We start from the raw sequence: 22,038 nt of genomic DNA, 5'->3' as shown, positions 1-22,038 counted from the left end.
CTGGGATTCCAAGCAGGAGCCACAACCTCTGGCCTGAGAACAGCTTTTAATTATCAAGCAGGGCACCAAGCCCAGAAGATGGGCTCTGTGACCCACAAACTTCTGGGATGGTAGGGTTCTCAAACATCCTTTCTGGTCTCTTTCCTTGGGGTAAATTTCATGTAACCCTTTCAGAAAGCAGGGGCTGTCAGGCTGAAGGCTATAAAAAGCCTGGGGATGGGCTTTTAAAATCTGTAATTAGGGAAAATGAGAAAACAGGCTGGCTCTGCTCTTTGGCTCAAGGAACAGGAACCGGACACTTAGCATTTAGAAGCATATTTTTGTGGGATCCCTGTTCCTCTGTGAGCCCTGATGCCCTGACTTTCTGCCCCCTAACACTCCTCCTTCTGATGCCCTTTTCCCTACTTTGACTAATTCTAGAGTCTAATTAGAGACACAAATACTCAAATCTTTGACCCAAACACATAGGCAGAGCCCTCAACCTAGAGAGTTCGGGTTCAGCCCATGGGGGTGTGGGGTGGGGGGAGTGCGCTTTCAGCTGTCATGAATTCAGGGGGCACAGTTCTTGCTGCAAAATAGTCCAACCACCTCCCACTTCTGCCCCTTCAGGCCACCGGTTGCAGAGAGGAGTGCTGGTCTCCGGGATCAAAGGTCGCGGATAACGAAGCTCCCTGGGCTCTGCGCCAGGCGCCCCCGCCCAGCCCCCGAGATCCGAGTCCGGGGGCGCGCGACAGACGGGGAGCTTCGGCAGCGCGGAGCGCTGAGCTGCCAGGAACGCCACGTCACTCGCGACCTGACCTTACCGGCCCGCCCTGTCCCCGGAGGCGCGAGCGACTTGGGCCGCTGACGGTAAGCGCTGCCGGGCCCCCAGGCTTTCTGGAACCTGGCACCAGCCCGCGGGGCGATTGCCAGAAATCGGGGCTCCTACTGGGACCCCACGTGCCTGGGGCGCAGGCTGCAGTGTCAGAGCCGCCAGGTTTCAAGTTCAGATCGGAGGCGACCTTGCGCCTCCCCAGCCCACCCCATTTTCGGATCTGGAAAGAGCTGTGGTCTTGGGGCGGAGGTGGTGGTGGTGGGAGGTCGCGCAGTGTGCGTGGACACCGCTCCTGCATGACAGAGGGCGGAAGTGTCCCTTGTCCCCAGCCTCACTTGGTGCCCTTTTAGGCCTTGCACGGCCTGGGCCTGGGCAGCTGCCCACTTTCTCCTTTGCCTCTAGAAAACACACCGGAAGGGGGAGCTTTGGGTCAACAGGAGGCTTTTCTGTCCCGAGAAAGGCCCGCCTTCCGTGCACCTGGTTTTAATAAGGGCCTGGGGAGAAATATGGCCAGGGGCCTGAAGGATCCCCAAGAACTTCTGTCCATAGAGAGAAAGAAGGGTGCACGTGGGCCGTACGTGCGCAGACGCATTCCCTGTACAAAGGCTTGTAAAGCCTCGTGCACTCTTGTAAAGCCTCGTGCACTTTTCAAGTTTAATTGTAGCCTGGAGAGGATGTAGGTTGTAGTGATGTTAGAAATGGGATATAAATAGCAGTTAAAAACACATTTATTAAAATCGAGGACAAGGAGACTGCACAGTTGTGCACAATGTATTCTTTTCTTCCCAGTTTTAATCACACATACAAAAAAAGGAATATAGAAAAACAACTGCGGCTCCTTCCTATACTCCCACCTCCTTAATCCATGGGCACACATATTTTTACGTAGTTGCAATTAGAAGTACACCGCGTTCTCTTTCTGGAACAAGGGAGGTAAATTACACCCCACAGGGGAAGTGTTCATTAGTTCTAAGGAAAAGATCTCAATACATGAACTGGAAGTTTAAGATTGTATCAGGCTTTCAACCTATATTATAAAAGTTTAAAGGATAAAAGACATGAAAGGCTTTCTAAAAAGACCCTTATGAGACATGTAAATATATATTCACGCACATTCTTATTGCATCTTTGTCTAAAGCCAAGGGGAGATTTCTTTCCAATGTAGCCCTTTGATCTTTACAATCTTAAAAAAAAATTACTCTTACTCTACCTTGTACCAGAATTTTGGGAACATGAAGTTTTCATGAAAACCTATTTAAACCCTTAATCAGCGTTTAAGCTGAGATCTCAGGGTCTTGTGCTTCTGTTCCCTTTGTCTAGAATGCTTTTCCCTTGCCTTTGAATTGCTTCCTCCTCCATATTCAGATCTCAGCTCAAATGTCAACTTCCCTGACATCTGTGCAATGACAGTGTTTTATTTTCTTCAAAGCACCAGCCATGATTGGAGATAACCTTGGTTTAATTATTGCCATTGTCCCATCCCCTCGGAAACATAAGCTCCAGGAGAATAGGGGTCTTGCTGTTTTTCTTGCTATTGTTTTCTAGAACCATACCAGCTCTTCCACACTGCCAGTGTCAACCAGGACTAGCATTTCAGTAAACACTAAAATAATAATAATAAAGTTCACAAAATCAAATGTGACCCTTGAGGAACCATCTTTAGTTCCCCCATGCCCCACTCCCTGCCTTTTCCCAGAGTGCCTTGGGCATGAGATTGCTCTCTGATCTGCTGGCCCATCTTAGGGTCCTACCCACAGCGTCCAGGCCAGTTACAGGAATTAGGCCGCGGAGACAGTTGGAGCGCAGGCAATGTCTGTTGGATGGGGTTTTTGAACTAGAAAGCAACTGGGACTGTCCCTTGGGGACTGGACTGCTGGCCACACAAACCCTCTGACCCTTTAGCACCTTCTAGTGCTTGGCTGCCTGTGTGAGGTTCTAAGGTTTGTGCATTGTGGGAGCTGCTTGAGAAAGATGCTCTGTTTATGTTGGCCTCCAAGGACAGGGAATAATTATGGGAGTGACAGGCTGCTCAAGTCGAGGGCTTTCCACCAGACTGCTCTCTGGACTGCTTGCAGGCAAAGGCCATGGATTCCCGTGGACTCCTGTGTGGTTCCTTAGAGCCATGTCTCAGAGGAAGCCTCGGTGAGGAAGAGCCTGGGGTGGGGACAGAAAAGTTTTGAATTTTCCTGTGGTTCCTTGGGAGTTGATGGTTGTTGAGGACCTCAGAACAATACTGGAGTGAAGTGTCCTGTTTGCCTTTCTTCAAGGCCGCACAGGGCTCCAAAGTTCTCAAAGGCTCCATGGTCAGAGTCTGCATGGACGGTAGTGAATGAATGTTCTCTTCTATGCATTATAAACAGCATTTGGTAGAATGAAGACCACTGAGTCAATCACTTATGCCACCAATCTTATTCTTTTACCTTATCAGGGAAGCACCATTATCACTTCCAATTCACAGATGAAGGAACTGAGGCTGAATAACTTGCTGAAGATCTGTGCTGTCAAATAGTGGAGCCAGGATTCAAATCAGAACCTGTGTTTTTAATTACTACTAATGGCATTTCTTAGGTGTCACTGATATAACTTGTCATACTTGAGCTTAAAATAAATGAGCCGGGTGTGTTGGCACATGTCTGTAATTCCAGCAGCTTGGGAGGCTGAGGCAGGAAAATCACGAGTTCAAAGCCAGCCTCAGCAAAAGCAAGGCACTAAGCAACTCATTGAGACCCTGTCTCCAAATAAAATACAAAATAGGGCTGGAGATATGATTCAGTGGCCAAGTACCCCTGAGTTCCATCCCTGGTACCTGCTCTGAAATTCATTGCCTTGCCAATGTACTAACATAAAATGCATACTTTTGATGTTTCTCTGTGAATTAGAATTTTTCTCTGTTGTATGAAACCATGACAGAAATAATAAATATTACAATATAGGAGTGGCTGCAAATTCCACTCCCAACCCTCTACTTTATATTTTATATTTATCAAAACAGCCTACTATTCTCAGTAGTTCACTTAATAATAAGAAATACTATACAGTTTAATTTAAAATAAATGTATATAAAATGAGGTGCCACCTATGTGTACATATTATAATCTGTGTATAAGACAAAGTCATTAGCAAAAAGGATCTGGGGTGCAAGAAAGAGAAAATTGACTATCACTGTCATGAGAATATAATTGAAGTTTGGGAATTTGATGGTGTATACACAGGGCTAAATGTTATTCCTTAATTCAACAGATATGTATGGAATGATTTTTATGTATAAAGCATTGTGTTAGATCCTCACATAAACTACAGAGACAAGGCAGGTTGATATTCAAGGCTATAATACTTTAGTGACATTAATAAACAACCCACTGTATTGAAACCCTCGACACTAATCAAAGCTTATTTTATGAAGAATCATGCGATTCCTGAGGAATTAAAAAAAAAAGCTCAATCACTTTATGAATTAGCATTTGAGTCTGGTGCGTGGTGCATACCTGTAATACCAGTGGCTCAGGAGGCTGAGGCAGGAGAATCATGAGTTCAAACCCAGCCTCAGCAACTTAGTAAGGCCCTAAGCAACCCAATGTGACCCTGTTTCTAAATAAGATTTAAAAAAGGGCTGAATTCACAGTCTTGCCAACTGGCAGAATGCGTTGAGAGAGGGAGAAACAACAACAACAACAACAACAACAACAACAAAAGCTCTTAAGATTTCAAGATTGGGTGGTACTGAAAAGAATTGACAGCAAGGGCTTGGATTGTGGCTCAGTGGTAGAGCATTGCCTAGCACCAGTGAGGCAATGGGTTCAATCCTCAGCACTACATAAAAAAATAAAATGAAAATAAAGATATTCTGTCTATCTACAACTAAAAAAAAAAATTAAAAAAATATAGACAAACAAGGGGCTGGGGTTGTGGCTCAGTGGCAGAGCATTTGCCTAGCATGTGTGGGTCACTGGGTTCAATCCTTAACACCACATAAAAATGGGTAAAATAAAAGATATTGTGTCTATCTACAACTGAAAAATAGAAAAAGTCTTTTTTTTAAACAAATAGACATTAAGAGGCAGAGGAGCTAGGCACATACCAACAGAAAAATAGACACATACCAACTTCACACCACTGGGTGGGAAGCTGAGAAAGTTGGGATTCCAGTTTCTGTGCTGCAGGACTTTTCTGAGCCTTTGGAGAGAATGCACCATATGGCACTTCCCAGGTGACTGTAGAAGCCCCTGTTCATTCCTCCCCAGGCATTTCTTGGGTCTGACTTTGGAAATGTATCCACAGACCAGGTCTACAAGTAAAAGGAAAGCGGAACCCTTTGCATCTGTAGGTTGTCATCTTCAGCAACATCAGTTCTACGCTGTAGTCAAGAAACACGTCCTAGGAAGACCTAAGCCGAGGACACTTAGTTTTGGGACCAGATTAGTTTGTATCTGTCCATGTCTTCCAGCAGCTGCTCTCAGCACCATTTCATGGTGCCTTGGATTGATGGGGACTAATCAAGGTTGAAAGGAATATGAGTGAGAATTGCGAACTCGGGCCTGCAGGTTGGGGTGTGACCGAGACTTGTTTCTTCCTGAGGATTCTGTGCTCCTCTTTCCAAGGCCTGGAAGAGGTGGAAGCCCTGTTTCTGTTGCTGGAGCTCCACTGCTGCTCTTGTTTGGATGCTGTTTCCTTTAGATCCGGGTCCTTCTGTTATGAAACACCATGTATATTACTTAACTCTAGATCATCCAAATGGACTCATCTCTAGGACTATGCAAGCTCTCCATGTGACACTTAATGACATGATTTCACTTACATCAATGCCTGCTCTTATCAGAAAGGCATCCTTGTGATCTTTGAAAAACACATGGCAAAAATACATAAAACTTTCCATTTAAGCCATTTTTAGGTGTGTGCACAGTGACATTGAGTATGTTTATGTTGATGTGTCCCCATCACCAGGTCCAACTCCAAGACTCCTTTCATTTTGCAAAGCTGACATTCCAGACCAGTTAAACAGTAACTCCCCTTCACCTTCTCCCTCTGGTGCCTGTCAACCACCATTCTTTCTCTGTATGAATCTGACTAGCCTAGATATCTCATATAAGTAGAATCATACAATATGTTTCCTGTTGTGCCTGGCTTATTTCACTTAGCATAATGTCTTCAAGATTAGTCATGTTGTAACGTGTCAGAGTTTTCTTCCTTTCAAGGGTTGAATCATATTCCATTGTATGGATATACCACAGGTTGTTTACCCATTCTTCTATCCATGGACACTTGGGTTGCTTCTACCTCCCTGAGATCTTAAGTTCATTAAGAATCCTTTCTTGGAGCTTCCTTTACACAAGTTGGAGAGTCCTTTTGGATTTGTTTCAATGACATTTGAATTGATAGTAGAAAATCACCATTTTGCTAAATCAGTGTATAATGGGGCCCATCAGACTTCAGAGAAAAAACAAAACAAATTACAAAACCCAACAAACCCCAACCTTTCTAATTCCAGTTTTAAGTGGACTGAGTAGCAGTAGTTGTGTACTTGATTGGGAGTCTTGTGGGAGGAGAAATCCCTTTCAATTATAGAAGGGGAAGGGGCTGTCTTAAGGGTTAGCAGTTCAGTGTTGGGGCCCTCCATGCTTCCTAGGTCTTGGCAGGGTTTCTCAGGTTTGCGTCCAGAGGTGAAAAATCAGTAGGTTGGTTGGAAAACCAGTCCTGGATTCCACAAAGAAGGAATTTGGCTGTTTCTCAGGAACATGCTAGGTTGGGGGCTGCTACTGGTTCTTTGTTTTGAGTTGGAAAGAACAGATTAAAGGGAGTTTTAGGGGAACCGAAGGAGGTGTGAAAACCGTCAAGAGTCCTTATCTCAGCCCACTTCCCATCCATCCTTCTTTTCTTTGAAAGAAGAATTTGGTTCATGGAGAGCAAAATAGTTTTGACTGAGCTAGTAGATGTGAAATAATTTCAAGGCTAGCTGAAAAGTAGCCAGTTGATAAATTTTATTTCCCTTTTTCCAGCCTTACAGGGCACAAGCTTTATCATTTGAATCCACATGTTCCCAAACTGTGCATGGAGGCACCTCGGGGCATTGCAGTAGTCACAAGAGTGCTGTGAGATATTTAAAAATTTTGGGAAAACACAGCTATATTTGACATCTTCATGTGAGTTACTCCTTGAGTTACTAGCTTGAGTTAGTTCATAGTGTCTCCATTGGGATGATGTGCTACATTCATTTTAATGGTGTTGTATCTTTGTGAAGCTGGTTTTTCAGGGGTTGCCATGATAAAAGTTGAGTACCTCATGAAAATCAACATGGAACAGGAAATGAGGGGAGCAGGCTGCAAACTGATTCTACCGTGCCCAATAAGTGCATATATTCCATTAAATAATTGTGATTTGTGATTAGTTAGGAGTGGAATAAAATATATTTTAAAAACTTATATTTAATTTTTCAAGTGGTTACTGGATTTTGAGGGCACAAAGACTTTTTGTTTTTCAAATTCAGTACTTAACAAATGGAACTGTTAGATGTTTCTTTTTATGGGTACCAAAAAATTATTGAGATACTAAAAACACTGTGTACCAAGAGAGTTTGGGAACCTCTACTTTAATCTGTCAGAAAATACCCAAAATATTGTATTTACTTTTAAATACATCAGACATGGGATTGGAGATGAGATGCAAAAAAGAATCAAGTAGATACTCAGGGATTTTTAAAAAAGTAAGAAGCTTTATTTTTCTGATTATAACATTAATATATTTTGGTTATATAAAATACAGAAAGATACAAAATTGAAGAAAAATAATCCGTATTCCACCCCCAAGAGATAACATATGCCGTTCCCAAGAGATAACAATGGATAACATTTTTGTGTACTTTTTTCTATGATTATTTAAGAATAGATATTTTAGCAAAATTGAACCATGTATCTTATTTTACTACTTCAAAAGTCACTATTTTAGAGCCATATTTCCATGTTAATGTGAATACATTTGTGATCATATATAATGCGTACATATTTACTTTAAACAAGTTTACAGATACACTTTCCAGGGCCAGAAGCCTCTCAGATCTGAATCCTTTATTGCTAATTGCAGGCTGATTACAGTAAGAGTAGCTCAACTATGCCCTCTTGTGGTTTGATGCAGTATTTAATATTTTCCTTCAATTATTTGTGTAGGCCTTGTACCCTTGACATGGAGGATATAAAGGGAGTTTTAGGGGAACAGAAGGAGGTGTGAAAATCCTCTAGGAGATCATAATCTATAAGGGGAGATGAAACATATAATCAAATAACTTTGAAATAAAATAGGAAGTAATCAGTGTCACAAGACAGCTACAGTTAAAATCCCATAGGCACAAAGCTTATTCCTGAAGATTAAAGATTTAAATGACACATGGCAATGGCAGCCATGAGGATAGCAGACAACGTTTGTTGCTGATGATCAGCAACTGCTCTTTGCATTTTTCATGGATTTTCTCTCAGTGAGGCCTTTAAATATAGGTAGGTTTTGACCCAGAGGGCTGATGAGGAGATAGAATGGAGGGGGTGGTTCTCCAGGTGGGAAACTGTCTACAAGGGCAAAAGTGTGGAATCTGTACAGAAAAGAGTGGGCCTTGCTTAGGTGAAATGCAAAGTGACACTAAAAGTTAGGCTTGGCCTTATAGCTCAGGCTAAACAGTGTGAACTTAAGGACCAATGATTCTAGCTTTTTGACGGGAAGTAATTTGATTGGAGCTGGATTTTTAGAAGACTAACTCTTTAGCAGCGTGAAAGAAGAGAGCCTCAGGGCAGGGAGACCAGTCAGGAGGCTATTGCAATGGTCCCTGCAGGCTATAATGCAGTTCTGAGTAGGTGCATCAGGATATGGGCAGGTTATGGACTTGGTTAGCAAGCCAGCCAGCAATGACAGGATCTCTTTCTTGATTTTCTTAGTTTTATTGTTCTGGTCAAGTCACAGTGACATTTGGTATACTTTGAATGGAGGTCTGTATACCTAACAGGCTTGCTTTATGTGAGCTGAAGAGAGGATTTCCCCAATGTTCATACGCTGCTTCCCCCACCTCCAAGAAAATAATTATTTTAAGGACACTGGCTAGACCACACTGTTCGGCCAATGATCTTGTCATTTTGCAAAAGACCAGGTCCTATGGTAGGGCACACTAATCCCATCTGTTCTCTTAAATTTGCAGTGGTGACATGCTATTTGGAGAGTGATGTTACAATATGTTTCTTTTGTTTTCTTTACGTTTTTTCTAATGAATATACAACCGAAGGGACTTTGCTGAACAGGAGCAAACAGAATTTGGACTAGGCCTGAAGAACTGATTCCAAGGGCGGGAGATAACTGGCACTTGCCTGATTAAGGAAGTTGCAGCATGCTGTTTTGTGGTTATTTAAAAAGATGACATAGCTCATTGAGATGAGTGGAATGTAGTGTGCCTTCCAAAATAATGAATTTTAAAATCTGATTTATAAATGCTTCTAAAAGAAATCCTGCCTTTAATGTAGTAAGTACGGAGAGCAATGATTGTCAAAGCAAGGTCTGCAGTTCATCAACATCTTTTTAATGGGCACAAGCCTATTCCGAGAATGGTTAGGTGCTATTTTATAATAAAAAGCTAAGTACATAAACTTGCATTTGTCTCTAATAAAGCTAGTAATAATGGCATTTTCTTCCCAGTTCTTTGTGATCTCTGGCTTTATCTTGCCCATGTGGGCGTGTCCACGTTTGAGGGACACAGAAGTAAAGAGAAGTGATTTAATGAGATTTCTTTGTATATTTCTTGCTAACTAGTAAACTCCTCTCGATTTTATGGGTCCTCTTAAATATTGTTCTTGGAGAAACTGCGTTGAATTATAATGCATTTTAAAGATAATTAAGCTGAATGGATAAAGTTATGTCAGGTATTTCTAGGGCATGTAGGACCTGGAATTCAAGAGAATTTGCATGGCTTTTTTTTTTTTTCTCTGAATGTTAGAGACTATGGCTTCTGCTCATGGGTGAAGAGGTGTGACTGAATATATATATATACATAACACATCATGTAAGTTCTTGAGTTTGTGGATCACTAATTAACATGCTTGAGTTATTTCAAGCTTTACTGGAATCATAATTCAAAACTGATTTGTCATTAGTATATAGCAGTATCATATTTCAAACTCTATCAGATCAGAGTTATGTACTTTATCACTTTTTAACCGTTTAAATTGCATTCCTGTTAATAGGATCTATGTTTTAACATCAACAGGCGGATGGTTGGATTGCATGGTTCACGTCTAGTTGAGTTTTCATGGCTAATTAAGCACATATGTACTAAACTAACCCCTCTACTTAGAAGAGAAGGATTTTACTAAATACGAGCAGATTTTTATAACAGGCAGCTTATTTTCATCTGCTTAAGTAGTTTTTAAAAACATGAACCATTTTTCAGTACAACTGTATTTTAATGTGTTAACTTTTTTTTTTAAATACAGATTTCTTTCACTGGCTTAATGGGAATTCACAGAAATCATAGCCTTTTAATTAAAGCCAGTATGTTTCAGTGCCAAATATTCTGAAGAATTCCAATGAACCAAAAAAGAACACATTTCTGAGTTGGAAGTGTGCATATGGGGCCCTTCAGGAAGCCTGACAGAAATGCCTGATGGAAGGATTTGAAGCAGGAAAAAGATTAATAAAAAGAACTTCAGTGTGGTTTTCAGAATAGCTTAAATGATGTGGGTAGTGAAATAATTTTCTACACCAAAGGATGGTTTGATTGAAAAATTGAGGCTGCTATAGACTTTTGATGTAAAAGTCTAAATCTGACTTCAGTTCACTTTGAAATAATACAGGGAGTCCGTGATAGCCATCTTTTTTGAACATAAAACTAGCACAAGCGACTGTTTTCAAAACCATTACAAGTGATCTGATAAGCAAACTTTGGAAAACAAGGGAACAGAATATTGAAATTGAAAGGATCCTTGAAAATCTAAGAAAGTCACAGATTCATTTGGTAACAGTTTGGTTAAAGAGAAAGAACTTGGCATGAGGAATTGGCCCACACTCAACTCATCTCAGGACTAGGCAAGTCAGTCAACCTTGACATGTTTCTTTTTCTCAGTCTTAAGTAGTGGTTATGTGTACCTTAACCCACTTAGGAGGCTGTTGTGAAAATCCTAATGAGCTATTGTGTACAGAAGTTTCTTGAAAAGTAATGTAAAAACATTGTGAATTTCTGCGGTTTTTGAAATAATGATCAGGGACCATTCACAATTGTCCCCCTCAAGTATTTAGCCCCTAAGGAAAGTTTACATGCACAGCAATGAATGTCTGAATGAATGAATGAATAGTTCCTTTTGCTCTAGATTATTTTTCTCCTTCAGAGACTTGGACCAAAAATAAAAATAAACATGTGGTTTGGGATTCTTTAGAGTTTTACACAGGTGTGCTGTTGCTGGTACCCATCCAAGCTTGAACCATGTGTATAAATACAATATATTTTAATAGACATCCTAGTTTTTATATAATACAGGATGTTTGAGATTTTTTTCCCCTCTTGATACTGGATTTGACCACTACAGTCTTGGTTGTAAATGCAACATTGAAGAAAGCCAATGACAGTTAAAGCTCCTCTCCGTCCTTACCACTGTTCCACCCCTCTAGTTTTGGGCTCAGACTCCTCTCATCCTACAAGTTATTTACAAAAGCATAGGACAACTTGAACAGGAAAGAGGGGAGTGTCCTCTTGGCTGCTGCCTTTTAGGGGAACAGTGTTCCCCTAATGGGTTTTCTCCTTTCTCAGATGGAATGAGTCTGTGTGGGTATGTGGGGTGATTCTCCCGATAAATTGAATGAAGGGAGGACTGCTTCTTGCTTGCAGGGAAGGAAAACTGGGTTTTTGGTTCCTCTGCTCTACATCGGCTTGGTCAATGGGCATGCAAATCTGTCCCTTGGCCTACTGGAACAGAGAAGAGAACTGGAGAGGGATGGCAGGGTGCAGAGAGGGCCCAGCCGTGGGGTGGTCCCCACATGTGCAGGCTGATGTGGAAAGGATGCCGGAGTGTACCATGTCAGGACTGTGCAGTTCTGCTGGCTTTGAGTTCTAACTAGTTTTCCCACCCAAGAGGGTGGCCCACCCGAGTAAGGATGTGTCCCAAAGAGTTGCACTTCCAGTTCCAGCCTGCTCTGCAGGGGAGGAAGGTGATGAGACTTAAAAATTTGAGTTGAGATTGGTACATGTTGAACTAATTTGCAATAAGTGATGGAAGTTGCCTGAGATACACTAGTGAGTCTGGAAGGGATATTTGACAACTCACAGTTGACAGTAGTGATTAGAGGATTAAGACACAGAAAATAAAACAAAGCCCTAACTGTTTCAAGTTTGTATGGCACTGCGCAGAGACTCTTCCATTATTATGCAGATTAAAATCGGTGCACATGTGGTTTGATCCCAGGTTACTTTATATAGAATCCAGATTCTGAGCAGAATCTGGGCTAGTAGATTTCAAATGCTCTTCTAGGAAGTCAAGGGTGGGGTGGCTGCCCATAGAGTTTGCTCAGGACCCCAAGGGAGGGAGAAGAATGGGGTTTAGGTGGTGGGCTTATGGAGGAAGGTAGAGGTGCTGAGAAGGTGGGACTTCTCTCTCTTGGTTTAGCCAGAAAAAGTTTGCTTTTATTTTCTTTTACACATCAGTCTTCACTGTAAGACATGTGGAAGGGACATCCTCCAAAGACATTTCCCTTATTTCTGAGACAAGTAAACTGAAGTTCAGACTTGGGAAGTGACAAGCCACAGGCTACAGGACAGGTTCAGGATCGAGATCACTTAATTCAATCGGCCTATTAAAATGGAAGGGTTGAGTTATCCTCATGAATCCAAGAGGCCTTTATTGAGCATCTTCTATATAGAGTCATGCAGGGTCCCCCCCCCCCCTTCTCTTCTTCCTGAAAAGATTGATGAAGTTATTGCATCCATTTGGTGCCTCGACTGCCGGAAAAATAACAGCCAGCAGGGGCCTTCTTGGGTTACCTCGGTAAGAGATCTCTGCAAGTCAAACACTATTAACTTTAATGTGGCAGCTTTGATGGTGGGGAAGAGACAGCTGACACCATATTTCCTTAACAATAAACCACTCTGACAGATAAAAACAAACAGGCTCAAGATAACATATAGCATTTCGGAGAAGAGGGCCAATAATGAGCATAGACGGATGTGAGAGGCTTTCCTTTAAAGCCGGTGCCTCCATCTGCTGTGGAAACTTCTGAAAGGCAAGGCTCTTACAGAGACCACTGCCTGGCTTATTATGTGAACAGCCTGGGAGGAACTTTCAAATGAACCCCGGACTCCTGAGGGTCTTTCTGAAGACCCTCTTTAACTCCACTTTAGTCATCAGACTTGAGTGTTGGTGGTTTGTCTATCCAGTTCTAGAAACCTGGGCAATATGCCCCTCCGTCTTTACTGCCACAGGGTGACCTGGCCTGCTGAGGTCATCTGCATGGGCTGAGCTCCTCAGATTCCAGAAATTATCTTATGAGCAGTGGCTGCTACACAGGGACCTACCAGGATTCATTCCACCTTGGCAGATACTAATCCAGTACTTGGCCTAAAACAAATAAAACAATACTACCAATAGGGTTAGACCACATTCAGTGCTAATACCTGTTGGAGGTGATAAAGAGGGAGATGGTGTATAATTTGGAGCTCTTACAGGATATGATCATCAGTCATTAAACTCAGATTTCCGTTAGACTACGATGAGTGACAGATAGTTCTAAGAATTGTTTATCTCGGTGCCCTCCCAAGCCATGTCACTTAGGGAACACCTATGTTATATCCTTTCACTGGGGGCTTTGAAAGGATCACTATAATTGTACTTTTGAACTTTTATATTGTTTTCTACATGTATTTTCTCTTTTGAATGTCACAACCTTCCTGTTGAGGTGGTTTTTCTTAGTCTGACTGGGTTGCCTGGGGCCATGTAAGTAGAAAACATCAGAACCAGGGATGGAGGGATTTCAAGGTTCATTCTACTCTGAGGAGAAGTCCTGAGGGGTGCTCGTATGTGCGTGCGCGCGCACGTGCGTGTGCGTGTGTGTGAGCGCACATGCTTGTGCACACATGTGTATGGGCTGGTGGTGGGGTAGACAGTGCCTATAAAGCAGAAGAGCCCACCCTGAATTACTCATAGAAACCTACTGGTAATTCTAGAGCCCTAGTGTAGCCTTCAGTGAGATAATACATTGCCCACGCACCTGCTTTCATAAGGGTAATGGTTATTATTTATATTATTTATATTATGCTTATGCAAATTCTTAATTTTATACTTACTCTTGATACTAATGTTAGAGGTACTCCTATTACCCCTAGGCTATAAAGGAGGAAACTGAAGCTGAGAGACAGTGATGTTCCCAAGGTCACACAGCTGGTAACTGCCTGTCCCTGAGTCTGTGCTTGTCCCTTTATGCCACTTCATGCTGTTTTTTTTTTCTGTTGTTGTTGTTATTTTGTTTTTTTAGGTATCACTGTCATACAACAATTGGTATATTTTAAAATGTACAATATTATGTTCTGATAACCTGCAAATCATATATGCCCATGAAATCATTACTATAATCAAGATCTACTCATCCACCCACAAAAGATTCTTCATGACGCTTTTAAATTCCTCTCTCCTGCCCTTCTCCATCTTCTTTTCTATTCCTCACATGCTGGGGTTTTGTTCTGAGCTTGTGGTCAGAGGTGAACAATGGGAAAGAGAGAGGCCCTGATTAGACTAATCTGGACATTAATAAAAATAGTAACTGACCATACATGCCAGCTTCTATGCTAATGTTTGTCCACATGATCTCATTCACCTTGACAGTGACACTGCCAGGTGAGGGAGGGGTTCTGACCCCGGCCCCATAACTGACCTATTGTATGGATTAGGAAGAGCAATTTAACTTCTCGAGGCCTCAGTTTCCTTGGCTGCAAAAGACGAAAATAGTGAATCCTTTACGAGGATGTCGTGAAGGTGAATGAGGTCATGCTACCAGGCTGTTGGCATAGTGCCTGGTGTGTAGGGAGGACTCCTGGAAAATGGCTGTATTTATTATGATGAGGTGGGCATTATTATCATCTTCATTTCCCAGGAGAGGCAACTGAGGTCAAGAGAGGTTATAGGTCCCGTGGCCAAGACCACGTTGTAAGTGGAAAAACTGGACTCCCCTCTCCTGCCCTTCACTGCGCTCTATCCCTTGATCCTTGGTTCTTAGCTTTGATGGAGAAATCCTCCCTATTTTCATGATTTGGCCATGAAAAGAAATTGAATGTTAAAAGCTCAGGACACTGCTCTTTCCCCTGCAGTGTAGAGATAACTTAAACTGGGAGAGAAGCAGTTTCCATTGATGACAGAATGCAGATTCAGGATGCTCAGAACCAGCAGGAACCTTCAGGAAGAAAAGTATGAAGCTCTCTCTGAAGGGCAAGCATTCTGATAGGGGTACGGAAGGCCTGTTTTAGAAGCAGCTCTTGTGAAACAGATCTGGGGGTTTAAGATTAAGACGAACCAGCTATGCTATGCGGCATCGCTGCTTAAGAGGCAGATGTGATCCGAGACATACTTTTGAATCATGATGGCTCTGGGATCCCCGAGGGAATTTAGGGATTTTGTAGTCTGCTTTGTTATTTGACATTTGAAGAAGCTAAGCATCTTTTTATGAGGTCACAAGATGAGTTTGGAGTCGTTGCGAGGGGACAGGCAGAATCGACTTGCTTGCTGGAGACCGCATGCCTTTTTTTGATCCTGGCCTTTGGTGGGAAATCAGGCTATCTCAGGAGACAGGGGGCTCTTCTCCCTGGAGGTTTGCAGATAAGAGACTGACTGAAAAACACAGATAGTCCCAGACTTTACAACTTTATGATGGTGAGACGTTGATGTGCACATTCAGTTTTAGAAACTATCTTTCAGGTTTTGAGTTTGTAATTTTTGTGGATCTCTATCATGATGCTGGGTGGTGGCAGCGAGTTGAAGCTCCTAAGGAGCCGCATAATCGTGAGGATGAAGGAATGACACTCTACAGCGTGCTGTATGGTAATAAATTGCACAAGATCTTCAACACTTTATTATAAAATAGGCTTTGTGTTAGATGTTTTGTCCAGCTGTAGGCTCACGTAGGTGTTCTCAGCACATTCAAGGTAGGCTAGGCTAAACTGGGACATTCCGTAGATCAGGTGTGTGCTGAAGGACAATGGGTTTATCAGGAACAACCTCATGGTAAGCTGAGGAGCATCTGTAACTGGCACTCAGGTTTGTGAGGGTTGCTTCATTAGCTTATTCCAGCTAGTGGTTGTGTGCAGAAGTAATCAATCCTATTCTTACCTTTCAACAGGTTCAGGAAACCAAGACTTAGAGCAGTTCATCAGAGGCCTCCCCCAGGAAAGTTTTAATGATACCTGGCCTAGAATTCTAAGTTTCAAGTTTGAAAGAAACAAGGAAATTCCTACTGTCCCTTCCCACACCCTTGGCTGAGGTCATATTTCTCTGCCACAGTCACCCTGGAAGACTTGGGTGCATGAGGACCCTTACAGCCACGGATGATGATGACTCATAATTAGCTGTAGCCCTTGTACTTGGGTCCCCAGGCTGGGGGCAGGGACAGTGAAAGGGCTCAGGGCCTCAAGAACATATTCCCTTATCTTCCAGCATGAGAACGCCTCTGAGAGACCAGGTGATTGTTCTTTGGGAGCCATAGACTATGGCAGCCCAGGACTGAGTCTGTGTGGCCCACTGTGGTTTCTCCTGGCCCCTTTTCTTCCCAGCATCACAGCAGCCCTAAAGATGCTGCTTCCAACTCTGACTCTGGCTGCCCATCCCCATTCCCAGGGCTCCAGCCCAACAGCTGGGTGAGAGTTGTAAATGAAGGCTGAAAAGGAGGGCTGCTTAGGCAGAGCTGATGCACCTGATTTCCTCTTTTCTCACCCAACATTTGTGCAGCCAGATGAAACCCTAGTAGGTGAATACCTCGGGCATGAAGGTGGGAGGCACTGGGGGAATGCAGCCTCTGTCCTGAGTGGAGAGTATCACACTTGCGCCCGGGGGAAGCCCTGCCCTGGTCTATTCTCCAGGCAAGGAGGTGCTGGGGCAGGTTAGGTGTCTCAGAGCCTCACTCTGTATTGTCCCCTTCATGGAGCACCCCTTCTGGGCTGCCCTTTATCAGGTGGCAATTGTCCCTGGATGCCATAGCCTGGCTTCTTTCTTTGAAAAGGAGTACAGAGCTCTACAGAGCCTGGGCTGTTTTGCTTTATGTGGACTCAGGCACAAGGGACACAGACAGTCACAGGCTGCCTAGAAGTTCCATGGCAGCCTTTATTGTGATTGCTCTCGGTAATGACCAGGAAGCTGGGCTGATTTAGCTGTTATTAATTTCAAAATGTCAAAAATCTCTGCCCTCTAGTGGTTTTTTGAGAAATATTCACAACATTATTTGGAGAGGGAATAAGAAAAAAAAAGAAAGAAAGAAAGAAGCCAACTTTTAATTACAAACTGGATTCAGGTTTAAACAGAATGAAGGGCAGGATGACTGGAGAGAGCTGAGTCCCCGATCTCCACAATTGAACACCCCTTCTGCTTCTGTGGCCTCTCCCTGGCCATGGATAAGCTTGGGCACAGTCCAAACCAATTTTGACTATTAAAAAAAGAAAAAGCACATCCCTAAAAACAAAACTCATTTTGAATTCCTTGTTCTTGCTCAAGACAGTGCCCCTAAAGTCCTTTGACTTGTCACCAAAGTGTGTTCACATGACTGAGTGATAACACGGTGGACTCGTGGCTTACCTCAAACTTCCTATTTTCCTTAGAAAGCATCCCTTTAGCGTTGGCATTTTTCACCCCATAACAAGTATTCTATTTTTGAGAAGAAAATGCACCCAGAATGTTGAGTTGAAAACGCCTCTCGTAGCCTACCCACCTTAATATTTGACTTTTCCTATTTCTTCAAAGTGAAGACAGATCTTAATTTAATATGGTGGGTTGAACTGCGTGTTCCCTTCCTCAAGTTTTTAACTTTACCCTTAAGTTGACTCTTGCCTACTCGGTGACCTTGCACCCTAATTTTTCCGTTTACTTCCTGTACTGCATTTGAAGTGCCTATAAATCACATCTCAGGTCAACCCTCTCTTTAACATGAATAATATTTGTATTCTCGCTGTGCAACACAATTTTACAACAATGCCAATTTATTTTCTTTTTTTGGCAGTTTAGGCTTTCATTCTTTTTTCTTTTCTCCTTCAAAGCCCTATATATTTCAAGTCTTTCTTTTAGCTTTGGTGGTGAGTGCTGTTTAAAGCACTGACTTTTCGCTTCCAGAGGTGCATCTGGAAAACGTCACACGTGAGGTTCTAGGTGGGCTGACCTGATTTGATGTGGGTTCAAGGCAGAATTGGGCCCAGTCAGGGGCTGTGGTGTGGAGGCAGAAGTAGAAGAAAGTATTGCAGGGACAAAGACCCTGGAGAACAGATTCTCACCTGGTACTTGGGTTGGGCACTTGGCGCAGGCTTCACTGCCCCTCCCGCTCCACGTAGGGCCCTCCTTTAATTAAAATCACATACTTTGATAATCTTGTAATCATTGATTTGTTTCCAGAAGCTATCAGGTTGCATGAGTCAGCCAAGCAGAAACAAGATCTACTGACCTTGTGAGGGAGGGAAATTCAGCATTGGGCCTGGGGAGGGTAAAAGCAGATAGAATTTTTATTTCAATATTATCTTCTAAGAGCTTAGCTGATAAACCCTGGCTAGTTCCCATGGTACCATTCCTTTCCCTTGTGAAAAATCATTCAACTATTGCTTGTGCCCATTATTCATTTTTGTCCTTATGAGTTCTATGTGTGTTTGGTGTTCTTTGTTGAAACACTTAGAATTCTAAATTTATTTGTGCCCTTACATGGGAAAAAATTCATCCTGCACCTGTCCAGGCAGTCAGCAGAATTGACAAATTTATGGGGCCCAAGAACTTCAGAGTATCATACCTCTGGTGAAATGGTGAGGGTGCAGCTCAGTTTGTCTATGGCTAGACGGAACAGAATGACTGAGAGTCTGACTTGTGGAACAGAATGACTGAGAGTCTGACTTGCAGTCAGATGGCTTCCTTACCTGACTGCAGGCAAGTTGCTTACCCTTTATAAGCCTCGTTTTTATTTTTCAACTTGAAAATGGAAATAGCAGTAATGTAAAATGAAGATTCATAGAGGTGATGCATGGAAGGTTCTTAGCACATTGTGTTCGGTGAATGCTAGTTATAAATATGAGGATGGAGGATCCATTGTAGAGCATTGACCTCTGTCATACAAACTTGGACTGTGGGGTCAGAATGGTCTGAGTTGGGACCCTTATGTCTTAGTTCAGTGGCTGTGGAAACCTCACACACCCACCTGAGCTCCACCTCAGGGCTGCTACAAGGCTTGTCTGAAGTACAGGCTGCTCCTGGCATGACACGTGGGGCTCCTCAACAAAAGCTAGCTCCTTGCCCCTTCCCCAGCTCCCCAGACTGATGGGTCTTGGCTGCACTTGACCTTTCAGCCCTAGATTTACTTGATATAAGTTAGATGAAAAGAAAAGGAGACCCCTTAATTGGATACCCTCCCTTTAAGTTAAAAGCAGTCATTTAACCCTTCCTTTCAGACATCAAAACCCCAGAAGCCTTTGGCTCCATAATATAAAGTATCAAGTTAATTGAAACAAATATTGCTGTTTTATTAAATCAATACATGTGTTGTTACAAAATAATGAATAGAAAGTTCTCCTAATCTTTCCTCTATAGAACAAAGTGCCCTGATAGGGAAGCCATGCCCAGCGCCATGAAGAACTTTTGGGACGCCCAGTGCTTTGGATGTCAGTGAGATGGTTGGAAAGATGTCATTGCTGTGTACTATCCCTGTGTCCTAGTATCATGCTCGGCACCTGGTGTACCTCTGGGCAGAATTTTTGCTTGAATGCCCAGGAGGACTTTTCTCTTTTGTTAATAAAGAATTAAACTGTCAATAGTGTTTTCTGGAGGTTGGAGAGGAGAGAGCAGGGGCTTCATGGAAAGGGAATGACACAGAGCAGCTCTCTGCTCAGCTCTGAGGCGAGGGCTTGGCTATTCCACAGGCAGGTCCGTGAGAAACAGCGACACCGGCTCTTGGTGTGAGCAGTCTGATTTCTGCCTACATACACAGACTTGATTTATAATCGAAGTCCGGACAGCATCTGAGTCTAATTACCTGGGTATATGAAAGTTCAGGAGATCTCAACTAAGTTAGCAATTCAGGGATGCGCTTTACCAGAAGCAGATGGAAAAAATAAAACACTTTAGTTTATGACTATTTTTCTATTCGGGGGAAGGAGAAAGAACAAAAAGAGTTGCCAAATTGATCCTTGTCAAGCACTAATTAAATATTATTCATGATTAATTTTGATGTTGATGTATTCAGTGTTTTAACAGTGTCATAAATATCTGAAAGAATGAAATAACTCATTTTGTGTAGCTATAATAAATCATGCATACCGCAGTCCCCACGTGTCTGTCTGAGCCAGCCCCTTGTTATTTTTTTTTTTAATATGTATGCTTGTTAGTGACTCTTCTGGAATGTTATTAAGGGATGTGAGGGAACAATATCCTAATCCTGCTTTGCAGTTGCCATTTCATCTGATTAAAAACAAATATATTAACAATTATGAAATAATTTAAGAATTAGAGATGGATACTGAAGTATTAACAGATGAAGTGACATAGCATCTAGGACCTGCCTTTAAAAGCATCTGGGTTGGCTTGGAGAAGGTTGAAAATCATGAAATAAGACTAGCCATGAATAGATAATTCTTTTTTAGGGGGTGTGGGTACTGGGAATTGAATTCAGGGGCACTTGACTACTGAGCCACATCCCCAGCCCTATTTTGTATTTGATTTAGAGACGGAGTCTTGTTGAGTTGCTTAGTGCCTTGCTAAGTTGCTGAGGCTGGCTTTGAACTTGCTATCCTCCTGACTTGGCCTTCAAAGCTGTTGGGATTACAGAAATTTCTTTGAGAAAGAAAGAGTTCAAGTTTATTCCTTAAGAAAAATTGTGGTAATTAGTTTTCGTTGTAAGCATATATGCAAGATATGAATCTTGAGTCAGAAAATGTAGTTGATGCAGTTTGAGATTGATCGACTAATGTCAGTGCCAAAAATGACAATAGTGGCTTTTATTTAATTGAATATCAACAGTATGCCAATTCCTATACTAGATGTTTTACATACTTATTTAATACTTAAGGGCTGGGATGTAGCTCAGTGGTAGAGTGCTTGCCGAGTGTAAGCAAGGCCCTGGTTTGATCCCTAGCAACACACACAGAAACACAAACAAGATTGCTCTGCAGGTTAAATATTTTCATCCTTATTTTATAGATAAGGGAACTGAAGTTGAAGAAGGTTAAATTACTTGTTAAAGGCCACATACCCAATGACAAAAACAAGGTCTCTGAAGTTCCAAAGCTCATCCTCATTTTTTCCCTCTAATTTAAAAAGAGATTGCATTTAGTGGGACAGTGGGTTAGAACCATTCATTCAAATAATTTGAGCAGGAAGAAGACTAAGAGATGCTGTAGTCTGAAGATGGCAAATAGGTGACATGTCTGCTTCTGCTCCTACCCCCATTGTGGCAGACATTGCTAGTCCATTGTGGCATTTGTCAGTCAGTGCTGGCTCAGAATCCTGTTCAACACAATGCCTGAGACAGCTTGCTAGCTCAGAGTTGACTTTCATATAGAAACCAAATTCATCCTTTCTCATCTGCCTTGCCCCCTTAACAAATAAGAAAACACTCCCAGAAGAGTCAGAACTTACTCAGGGTCTCACAGCGTAGGGGACAAAGTACTCATTGTAGGTCCAGGGTTTTTCCACTACAAGTAGATAACACTCCTTCCAAGTTAAACCTTCTCTGATTTTTTCTTATATGTGTTAATACATACAAACTGCTTGGAACAGGGCCAGGTACATAACAGATACTGGATTAATATTGGCTATTAAAATACCGAAAATACCAACAGAATCCTAGGTGACAAACAGCTGCAGTCTCATGCCCTAAGGCCTTCTGTAACATAGGCTGCTCAGCCTTGGGTCCCCCGTCACTGCTCCTCAGGAATGTGCATGGAAGGCACCGCTCTGTCCAGCCTAGATGGATGATGTCAAGCAGCCGACCTTAGCATCTCCTTTTGTGTGGCGCCAGCAGTACCCCGCCAGCCTCACCTTGCCGGGGGTTGGCAG

At 42.5% G+C, this 22,038-nt stretch overlaps 1 protein-coding gene across 3 annotated transcripts in view; it reads left to right on the top strand.

Annotated features, from left to right (window-relative positions):
* The first annotated feature begins 619 nt into the window (after positions 1-619).
* The window catches only part of LOC107135730, a 174,544-nt gene continuing 153,125 nt past the window's right edge, over positions 620-22,038 (top strand). For 2 of the 3 annotated variants that reach the window (XM_015477739.2, XM_015477738.2), the window contains exon 1: positions 685-849. The gene's annotated coding sequence lies outside the window, so the exon portion shown is untranslated. Of the gene's footprint in view, positions 850-22,038 lie in introns of all 3 variants that reach the window. The other variant, XM_048788550.1, reaches the window with a different exon arrangement.

The sequence above is a fragment of the Marmota marmota genome, unplaced genomic scaffold (assembly GCF_001458135.2).
Source record: "Marmota marmota marmota unplaced genomic scaffold, marMar, whole genome shotgun sequence".
Lineage (NCBI taxonomy): Eukaryota > Metazoa > Chordata > Mammalia > Rodentia > Sciuridae > Marmota > Marmota marmota.
The sequence above is the reverse complement of the archived record's forward strand: the minus strand, read 5'-3'. Positions and strand labels throughout refer to the sequence as shown.